Raw genomic sequence first — 11,221 nt, 5'->3', positions numbered from 1 at the left:
TTAGTCAGGAGGAGAGGAGGCTCAGGAGAGACCTTATTGCTCTCTCCAACTACCTGAAAGGAAGTGGTAGAGAGCTGGGGGTTGGCCTTCTCTCACAGGTAATTAGTGATAGGACTAGAGAGAATGGCCTCAAGTTGCACCAGGGGAGGTTCAGGTTAGAAATTAGGAGATGTTTCTTCTCAGAAAGAGCAGTCAGGCATTGGAACAGTCCCCGAGGGCCACCACGTGCCTTTAACATTTGTGAAAATAGACTGAGGGGTGAAAATAGTAGTGTGTAAGTGATTATAGGTGGCTAATTTCTAATATTAGGAGTGAGTTTCTATATCCGAGTAATTGGTAATGACAGACATGGAGAAGGCTGAGGTACTCAACAACTTCCTTGCCTCCATCTGCACGGGTAGATGGACTTCCCAAGTCTGTTGTTTCCCTGTACACATAGATGGAGGCTGGGGGAGCAAAGTCCCACCCACACTAAGTGAAGAGCAGGTTTGAGACCACCTGATGAATCTAAAGAGGTACAAGTCTATGGGACCTGATGACATGCATCCGAGGGTCCTGAAGGAACTGACTGATGCAGTTACCAAGCCTCTCCATCATAGCTGAAAAGTCCTGGCAGTCAGGTGAAGTCTCTGGTGAGTGGAAAAAGGGAAGCATCATGCCCCTTTTTAAAAAGGGATGAGAAAGTTGGGTCATTTAGAAAGCAGAACTCCTACTCAGACTGGGGAGGAAGAAGAAGACGAGATAGGCTACTCTGAAGTGGTTGGGCCATCAGAGGAACAGGAAGACAAAGAGGAAGGTATCATAAGAGCATCAATAACTCCCTGAGGCCTATACCAGCGTGAGCCTAATGGGGAATGAGTGGCAAAAGCACCCTATTGTGGCTGGCCTGGATGCTCTATGCATCTATGGAGACACATGAGGAGAGTCTTTTCCCCACTTGTTCACTCTCCCTTTCTCCTTCATTCTCTTCTCCTCCAAGCTAGTTACGATAGCTCTTCAGGTCTTTGAATATCCTTGGGATGCTCAGACCAGCATGTTGTTATTGTTATGTCTCGTGAGTGCACTTCAGGTTTTGTTCAAGGTTAAACAACTACTTAGGAATGCCATCCAGAGATCTGTCCTGAGGCAGGATAGTTATGAGAGGCCTGTAGTGTGGGAGGATACGGGCAGGCATCTAGAGCAGTGGGCACCTCCAGTGCTTTGGAAATTCACCCCTGAACAGGTGCAAAATCATAAAAAACTGTCAGAATGCTTGAAAAAGTTGTCATCACTCTAGAAATACCAGAGATACACAAATCACTGCAATGTGCTAGGGCTTGGCCTATGCTTGCCAAGCTGCAATCAACAACACTATAACCCCAGTGACAGGCCCTGCGGCCACTCCGAGTCCTGTGACAGGCCCAGCAGCCAGTCCAACCCCTGTAGCCACTCTGACAGGTTCTGCGGCTACTCCAACCTTATTGTTTCTGTGATTCTATGACTGTGAAGTGTAATAGTTGACTGTCAAAGCAATGGTACACTTCCAGCAACCTGCTTCCTGTGTCTGCATGCTTTTGGAGGTCACTAGCTGTTCCTTTGGATTGAGTGGAGGACTGGCATTTGCTCCCAAGCCAAAACAATAAACAAAATAATTTTCTTGTGTTCATTATAAAAACTTAGGAGCAGATGTCCCAGACTGTAAGGTTTGGATTAAATGCTGAAGGTCCCAGCAATGGCCAGGTACATGTACAATACATGTCTGTGGTGGAGTTTGACCTGCTCCAAGGACGTGTCAGCTGTCTGCTTAACACATAGATTCAAGTCTGTGTTCCACTAAAAAAAAATAAAAATAAATAAAAAATAAAAAACTCTCAGAGCTCAGATATGTTCCCAGCCAAAGGCTTCACTTGCACCTGTGCCTAGGTGCATGAAACACAGCGTGGCAGAGGGATTACAGCCTTTCACACATGGTTCTGCCCCTGTGACAACACCACCACCTTGCCTTTCCCTGCCAGTCAGCCTTCATGGGGCCATGCCATCTATCTCCACCTGTCCCACCATGGTTCACCCTGCTCTGGGCTCTGCCAGGGGCCCAGGACCCCATCACCCAGCCGTGGGCAGCCAGCAGGAGCCAGGAGGGAAGGATGCTGGCAGGCATCCCATTTGCCATCACACACAGAGGGCAGGCTCCTGCAGGCAGCTCTGGCACGGAGATGTCTGCGTGCAGGAGCCCTTCAGCAGCAAGGAAAGGAAAACCAGAGCATGCTGCTGCTTTCTATCAGGGAGAGTTTAAAAGCAACTTGCTGGCTGACAGAAGCAGCAGCTGCAAGGAAATTTCAGCCCCCCCCCCCTCCTCCTTTTTTTTTTTTTTTTTTTTTTAAACGACAGCAATGTTTTAATCAACTTGGGCTGAGCATGAAAGTCTAAGTGGGAGGAATAACGGGGGAGTGGAGGAGGAGTGGAGGAATGGCTGGCTGCTGGCATATGTCTGAGCTGAGGGACACGCTCTGCCTAGGAGGACAGTTAACCTACACAAAATGTGCTGGGTTCCTGCCTGCATCAGGCACGTCATGCTGCTCCAGCCCTTGTGCCAGGTCCCCAAGATGGTGACTGTCACTGACAGGGAGAGAGAAGATGGGGGGAAGGAGGTTTAAAAAAACCAACACACCACAAGCCACTAGTAAGCTTGATGTCAAGCCCAGGTTGAGCAGCAGTATTTCTGGGGAATGAGCTTCGGTGCAAAGGTAGCGAGCCAGCTGCGTGCTTCTGCAGAATAAATCAAGGCTGTGCCAAAGGGCTGGGAGTGTGAAGTCAGCAGAGCTCCACAGAAATGTCTCTGAGTGTGTGGCATTTAACAGGGAACCTGCAATCACCACCTAGCCATGAGTGAGTCAAGACTGGAGCTGGAAGTTTTATCCTGTTAAATCCAGGTGGAAGAAATGTACTAATTTATAGGGGAAAAAAATAATGTATCCAGAAAGGCTTTGATAGCACTTTCATTTCAACACAGAGACTTGCTTACACAAGGGATATTTTTACAACCAGTTTACCAAACCTTCTCCTGGTTCTGAGTCAAATACTCTTGGTCTCCTTAGGTCAGGAATTTTGCTGTCTCCTCCCTTGCAAACTCCATCTTCTGGAAAAGGCTATTAGCTCCCACAAATAGGAAATTCCTTCTCCAAATTGTCCTGGCAAATCAAGTGGGTGCCCTCTCCCGCTATGCACTTTGTGTGTGGGAGTTGACAGACCCATGTCATTACCCAGTCCACAAAAAAATCTTATGCCTGGCAGCACAACTGCCGTACCCAGGTTATGCCACATGACCTTCACCTACTTCCCCAGCACCAGGGAATTAGCTGGACACCTTCAGCATGGAGAAAAAATGTCCTTCTTCGGTCAGAGCAGTGGCCGGTGAAGAAGAGGCAATGTCTTCTTGGCCTCCATGTCTCCTGGTGGAGCTGGTGGCTGAGGGAAGCCCTGGGGAGGGACTGGCCGTGTCCTGCAAACATGGGGTTGTGAGCAGAGGGGAAAGTGACGGCTTCTCAAAGCACAGGGCAGGGAGGGGATGGCTGATCTGACAGGGTGTTTGAAAGCAAAGAGACAGCTGCAAAGTGTGTCTTAATAACCAAAAGCTGTGTGTGACTGTGCTCTGAGTCCTGGCTGCTGATCTTCTAGCTTGTGCTCAAATTGTGCTTTCAGACTGTTCTCTGAAAGCACTTATCTACTTCAAAAATATTTTAAATGGAACCTGAGATTCTCCAGTAGCTTGAGCTGTAAGGAAAATCAACAAATATAATGAGACTCAGGGCACAATAACACATTATTCCAGGATATTTGAGGATGAGGAAAGCCACCTGAGGTCATTTGAGTGAAAGGATTTGAGGTGAGAAGGTCTGAGGATCATTTCATTTGCTTTGTTTAGACTTCTCACAGAAAAAGAAAAGCACCCAGGGACTGATAATGTGATAATTAATAAAATAAAATAAAATAAATAAAATAAAATAAAATAAAATAAAATAAAATAAAATAAAATAAAATAAAAGCAAGAATTTGTTAGAAGCAAACAGATAAAAGGTTGTTTTAAAATACCTACTGAGGAAGCACAGAGCCACAGCTGCTCTTCCAAGTACCTTCACCCAAGGTGCAGGTCTTCCATCCAGCCAACCTGTCATGCAAGGATCTCAGCAGATGCCTCATGAAACCCCTACCAGAGCCAGCAGGCACTGGTCTCCCCATCCACGCCAACCTCTGAACGGCAGGGAGGGAGGCTGGGCACTGGGCTGCCACAAACACCTTCCAGCTGGGAGGAAGCTTTCATCTGCTCTGAATGAATGGTAAGGCTTCTTAAATAAGCCATGTATTTATCTAGCATACCCTGGGGGAATTACAAGTGGCAGTGCTGCACCTCAGTGAAAAGGCAGCAGAAGTTGAAAAAGCAAACAGAAAAGCCTGGAGGGTAGGTTTATGAAAGCTTAAGTCGTTCCTGCTTTATTACCGCAGGTCCGCTGATAGCACACTAAAGGCAAAACACATGTGATAATCAACTGGCATGCAGATGTATCTGCTGTTGTTCAGGTGCCAGTTTTACACCTAGTATTATATGGGACACAAAGGAAAAGTGGGAAAAAGTGGTTTCTAGGCTTTTGCCACTTGGTTGGGGTCTAATGACTTGTGAAAGACTTTATTTTCAGGGCTCTGTTTCCTTCCCACCTCTCTACCTTTAGCAATATTATCTGTGTCAGTTTTGTTGTTTGGCTGTCTCTGGTGGAAAATTTCTTACAGGCATCAACAGCAAAGGTCCTTCAGATTTTGCCTGGATGCTTTAGCTCTTGAGCAAAGACTCCATTCTCTCATATCTGTTAATAAAAAATACTCGACAAAACCCTGGAGGTTTTAATAACTGTATAGATATTAGAATAGGTGGAAGATTTTAACAGAAGTGGAGGCTGCTCTGTGAAGCATCTTTTTGCTGTGAATGTGGTGTAGACAGCTCACCCAGCAGGCTTCTCTGTCTGCTTACGCCAAAAAAGCCTTTGGCAACAGAGATGTGCTCAGCCAGCAGCCCCCCTAGAGCCTACCTCTATAACCAAAGGCAAAGGGAGCTCTTAAGTTATTAATTCAGTTAAACTTAGATATTGGAACGATCTGCATTTTGAACAGGATGCATTCAGGTGCGGCATACGTGTGAGCATCCCATATGGTGGTGTTACTCCTACAGCTGGTGAGGGATGAAATGTTAGAACTGCCCTTGAACGTGCTTGTAGCCACCTGCAGACAAAGCAGCTCTTAGACAGGAGTCACCCGAGGACGTGTCTCCCTGGGGCATCAGATGTGTCTGAAGGAGGATGCAGGTCCTTGAGAGGCAGTGTGGAGCACGGCTGCCCTCATTCTGCGAGGACACCTCTAGTGCATCCTGCATCCTCTGCGTAACTCCTGGAAAATAGTGCTGTTACATAGACCGTAACACCAGTTTTGTACAAAGATCCTTTCTGGAGCAGGGAGGAGGGATATTTGTGCCTTTCAGCCTAAAAAGAGGTAGAATCATGAGCTCAATTTTACCTGTGTAAATTATCTCAGGAACGGGTTACACAGATGGTCTCACTAACCTCAGGAGAGCAAGTAGCCCCCAAAGAAGTAAAGCATCCTTGTTCAAGAGAGACCCCAGAGCACGCACATACATCTGCTGAACATGTGTGCTGGGGCTCAGGTTCATGTCCAGTGGGGATCTGTGACAGAGGGTGGCTTAGGACCATAGGTAGAAGCTTTACGCAAGGGAAGGTAGGAGCTATTATTATGAACTCTGTGTCTGTTCCCCATGTTAAATAAGTGTCAGCTACATTCCTTTTGTAATTTCATCATCTTCTTAGCGGCTTGTTTCTTGGTCATTGTCATAAAATGATCTGACTGCTTCTGACAGGAGCCGTAAACCTCACTGCTGACCAGTCAGTAGCACAGCTCTGGCTGACTGCTCCTTCCTCCAGAAAAGAGGGATATTTGCAGCACCCCTGGTTCCATCTTCAGCGAGAATGAACAAAATAAACATCGACATCTCTGGCTCACCCCTTCCAGGTCCACTTTGTGGATATGCCAGTAATATTCTTGAGAAGGACCCTCTTGAGTATTTCCTTTGGCCTCCTGATACACAGCTTGCAAGAGGCAGGACAAACGTTTACAAGGCAAATGCTTTCTGACGGGCCTGCCCCAAACTCACCATTTGTATGGAAATGACACTGCAATTACTATCCTAGAGCTGCATCCAACCTTGGCTTCTGCCAGCAGAAGAGACAGGGTACCAGATGGCAGAAATCCTACTAGAGCACCAAGCGGTTTAAACTGTTCTTTTTGCTAGGAATTTAAATGGTCCATATGCTAAAAGTATAACGCTCGGATGCACCCTGGCTGCCTGGCAGAGGTCTCCACTGTTTGGGCTAACGGGGAAGAGCAATTAGCAAGTAGCAGCTAGTAGCTTATATGCCCCGTTATGTCCCAATGTGAGACTGCACTGCAGTCACACGCAATAAATGTCTGATACTGAGTCTGGAGGAGGATGGTGGTGCTTGCATTTGCAGTCTGAGTGTCAAACCAGGGCTTTCGCTCAAGCTCCAGCCTTGGGCTTGGGAAGAAAGCAAAGATTGACAGTAGTCTGTGTGTCTGGTCTTCTCCCCTTCTCCTCAAACATCTGCTTGCTGAGATCATGTGCTGAAACCCTGAGCTAATGGATGCAAAAGCATATTTTACCATGGATTTCAGAGCAAGATTGTTGAGGGATTTGCAGCCTATGATTTCCAGGTCCTGGTGTCACACTGCTTGGCAGCCAGCAGCAGCGTGCCTGGGCACGTGGGATGGCCCTGCTCTTTCATCATCCCAGGGATCTCATGTTGTCGCTGAAAAAGGCTTGCTTCTCCCCTGAGCAGATCTCCTGCTTCAGGCACCCTTCATCAGTCATCTTCCAAAAATCTACCCTCAGACAGGCTGGCATCACTGAAACAGCCCCTGGAGAAGAGTCCTCTCCCAGCCAGGCCACTCTGCGCTACTCTCCTGCTTCAGATGTTTTCACGCTGTCTCTTTTCACTGCTTCTGGATTTATGATGTAACATTTGTGTAATTCAGATTGCATTTTCTGCTCACTGGCCCAGTTGCATATCTGCTTCCCCCAGAATCCAGTTATACTGGTCTTCATTACATCCTTTTTCTCTCTCCAGTGTTGGTACAATTGAGCAAAGCTGATATATCTCACATCTGACATTCTTAGCTGAATCACTGGCATACATTCCCCGCTACTCAATGCATTTAAGAGATGGGGAGGTCAGGTTTTAGAAATCTCACAAGTTCACTGCAAATAAGGCTAAGATGCCATTTGGTTTTTGCTTGTCTTTTTCATATGGGAAATTGTATTTTGATATTCATAAAGAGACTTTTATTAGCAAATGTAAGAGTGCCTTGAAACAGATATTTTACTCGTGCGTGTAATTTTTTATGATTGTGACTATTAGTATTTAGCGTGCTTGTTATCCTTGATGTTTTTTGCCCAGAGGGTCTCCAGATGAACAAAGCAGCATATACTCTAGTAAATTATTCTCTCTGTGTCTGTGAGTTATTGACCCTTTTAAAAACAATTTTTGTTAAAAAAAAAAAAAAAAAAGATATATATGTAAAATGTGTAAATACAGTGTTGTTTCTAATGGGAATAGACAAGAAGCTTTTCCTAGTGCAAATGACTGTTTCCGGATGTTTTTCCACAGCTAAACAGTCATTAGCACTCCTTCAGCCCTGTATTAGACCTAGACAACCACTAGGGGGGCTCCAGCCCTGTAACAAGAGTCCATAACTCCTTGGAGACAACACTTGGTGCATGCCTGCTGTGGTAAGCAGTGGATCAAGCTTCTTTCACGTCTCAGGCTTGTGAAGGCAAGTGCTTCATAATGAGTATTTTGGTCTAGGTTCTCCAAAGCATCTGAATCCCAGCAGTGGGGCAGCAGCAGGGCACAGGGGTGACATCTCCTCACCTCCTTGTGGAGTAGGTCCACCACTTGCTCTTCTGTAATAGGTCGCATGCTCTTCATCTATGGTTCTCATGCTTAAATGATAAAATGTTGCTCATGGGTTCACTCCAGGCTCACAAATGCTCAATTTTCTCCCTAAGGCTGTTCACAGAAATCATAACACTTCAAACTCCAGGAGGCTTAACTCTTCCCATTATACACGAACTTTCCTCTTGTGTTTCATTGAGCTTCAGAGCAAGTTTGTTTATTTCAATGAAGCTGATTTATCTACCCAAATAAAAGAAATCATCTGTAATCCTTAACGGTAGACGTGAATCTATTTCAGAAATAGGTTACAGGCTTACACCTCAGCAAGGAGACTTCATTTTCACAAAGTAAGTAAATAAAAGGGTTGAGGTTTGAAAAGCTCCAAAGAAAATAAATATCACATGAGAGGGAGCAGAAAAACTTTCTCATGTATAACATGCACTGAGTTGGTAGCTTCATTGCTCATGTTTAGAGACATCTTACATGTCTCTAAAGTGTAGAAGTTCTTTCATTCTTACTTTATCCATGGGTCATTTGATGATCTGCAGATGGGTAATCTATAAGAACACTAGAAAATAACCTAGACCTCATGAATAATTGTCTAGGAAAAGCAAGCTAGGGGGTTAAAAAGTGTTATGGGTTAGAGGATAAGTCACTAGACTAGGAGACTATAAATAGTGTTTTATCGGGGATTTATTGCATTTACCCATTCGCAGCTTACAGTGCTGAAATAAAAATGTCAACAATTGACAAAGAAATTAAACCGACCCAGTAGCTGTTACTGTTTTATTCTCCTCAGGTGGTACTAGTCACAAAATAACACTTAACTAATACATATGCTGAGTATCAACAGTAAGTTTCAGTGTTTGTCATCAAATATTGTTTAATACTGAAGCCACCCATGCACAGAAAAGTAGAAGGAGCAAGTGAAAGAGTAAAATATCTGTAGACAGCAAGATACCATGCTAATACAAGCACAACCCTTCAGAAAACCACTCTGGTTTGTAACAAAAGAAAACCATTAGAAATAACATATATATATATATATTCTCCCCACTAAAATATGTTAAAATAACAGAACTAGAAAAGATAAATTATTGCATGTTAAATGCTAAATGTAAAACTAAATTTTGTAGGACAATGAGATGTCCAGGTGAGCTTTGCTAAGAACATAAAAGATAGTAGTGATAATAAAAGTAACATAATCAGCAATAGCAATTTTAGTCACCTTTGAAATTTTAGTTCACCTTTGAAACAGCAAAGGGCTAATGAAACCAGTAGATGATAAAGAGGAAAAAAAAAAAAAAAAGTATCAATGCAAGAGGAGATATTATTGGTCTCACTATTCACTACCTGTGAGATACAGTCTCACACCGGAACTGTATTCAATGCTGAGGAGCCTAAGCAGTTACCTAGAACAGAATTGTCAAGGGAAGAGATTCCTGGACACATCACAAGAACAATGTAGAGATAATACAAGAGTTATAAGGGAATTCAGATATAAAATTATTCAACAACTAACTGTGGTATGTAACCTATAATTTTATTTTATTTTATTTTTTTTCCCCAGAATAACAAAAGTATGGTGGCAAATGTGCCACCGGTCTTTAGAAATGACTGTGAGCATCTCTGAGAGCTACAGATCAGTAAATCTCCATTAATGACTAGTCAGATTTGTAGAAACAATCATTATCAGAATTCTCAGATTTCTCAGAATTCTCAGAATTCACACAAAAATAAATACACGGGACTGCACATATATTGTAAAGGGAAGTTTTACCTTTAGAACATATCAGAGAGCCTTGGTGGAGCTAGTAGCCACATTAAGAAATGTGGTTCTATTTATGTAGAGAACATACATTTTACAATGATTTTGGCAAGACGTCTCACCATCTTTTTTTAAGGAAGGAAGGCTATTGTGGAGTCTACGAGGCAAGGGAGGGGGAGTTGCTGGGCAGCAAATCTCTTGCTCTACATGTCTATGTGTTATCCAGCAAAAGTGGTGAATCATAAAGTGGCCAATTTTGCAAACAAGATAAAATTGCTCAGAATAATAAGACAAAATTACTTGGAGTAACAAAATATGAGACAACATTTGAGGGAGAATATCAGAAGAGTGATGTGGAGCAGATGAATGAGGAACGATGATTCACTATTTCTGTCAGTACAAGAACCCAACGGAACAATGAAGCAGCAAGACTGAAACAAACAAAAGGTGTTTTTTTCATATATTGATATAAACTCTTGAACTGTGGGACTCATTGCTACAGAAAAATTTCAGATGCCAACTAAAAACAGGTTCAAAAAGAGATCAGACAACTTAGGGCTATGAATGACTAAGACACATGGGCCTGAACAAATTTCAGGACAGACTCAGTATGGTGGTTTCAACACACTGTTAATATCCTTTTACTAATGGTATGAAACATTATTTCTTGTCTTAAAGTATTCTTAAAATGTGTCCTTAGATGGCAAGAGCCGTCAGAGTTTTGTTCTTGGCACAGTTGGACAGAAAAATTACAAAAGAACTATATACCATCAGAAATCAAAATACTTCGCAAACGAGAATGGCTTTCAGCAGACTTCTGGAAGAAAATCAGTAGAAAAAGTATTGATAATGTAGAATTGAAACATTCTGCCTTGTTTGATTTTGTTTGTTTGCTTTTGTTTTTGTTTTTTACTTTGTATCTTTGTATTAGTTGTTTTTTTTGTTTGTTTGGTTTTTTTTGCTACAACATTATATAACTTTAAGAAGTTGAAGTCAAAACTGAATGTTTCAGTTTCAATTACAACAAAACCTGTCAATCAACCTGGAGTATGTTGAATGGTTTCAATCCCCTTTGCTGAGAATTGCACACTTTGGGGGTCTGATTGCAATTCAGAATGAAGTCAACTTTTAAAACCTGGAAAACCTTTATAAAATAGGACTCCTGTTCTTTAAAACTTGGGCAAAGTGCCTCTGTTTTCTTTATACTTTCAATTTGTGTCTCTGGAAAGTGGGAATAGCGTCATGGATGCATCTTTGCAAAGCATTTTCCATCTGAGCACTGAAAAATCACACATTTCTGTGTCTTGGGTTAACACTACATGATCTCAGGCACCATCCCAATCCCCCTGCTTTCAGCTGTGCCTCTCTTTCCCTTAGTCATTTGTTCACAGACTTCAAAAGGATGAGATAGAGCATATTTCTTCTATGAGAACTGCCTTTGGCA

The 11,221-nt window shown here is 43.2% G+C and overlaps 1 long non-coding RNA gene across 1 annotated transcript; it reads right to left on the bottom strand.

Annotated features, from left to right (window-relative positions):
* Positions 1-1,534: 1,534 nt before the first annotated feature.
* On the bottom strand, positions 1,535-4,406 carry LOC137851715 (uncharacterized). The gene is made up of 2 exons (XR_011093389.1): positions 4,073-4,406; positions 1,535-3,478 (listed from the first exon to the last, which is right to left on the bottom strand). It is a non-coding gene; the product is annotated as an uncharacterized lncRNA (long non-coding RNA).
* Positions 4,407-11,221: the final 6,815 nt, after the last annotated feature.

The sequence above is a fragment of the Anas acuta genome, chromosome 2 (assembly GCF_963932015.1).
Source record: "Anas acuta chromosome 2, bAnaAcu1.1, whole genome shotgun sequence".
NCBI lineage: Eukaryota > Metazoa > Chordata > Aves > Anseriformes > Anatidae > Anas > Anas acuta.
This window is presented reverse-complemented; position numbering and strand designations above follow the sequence as displayed.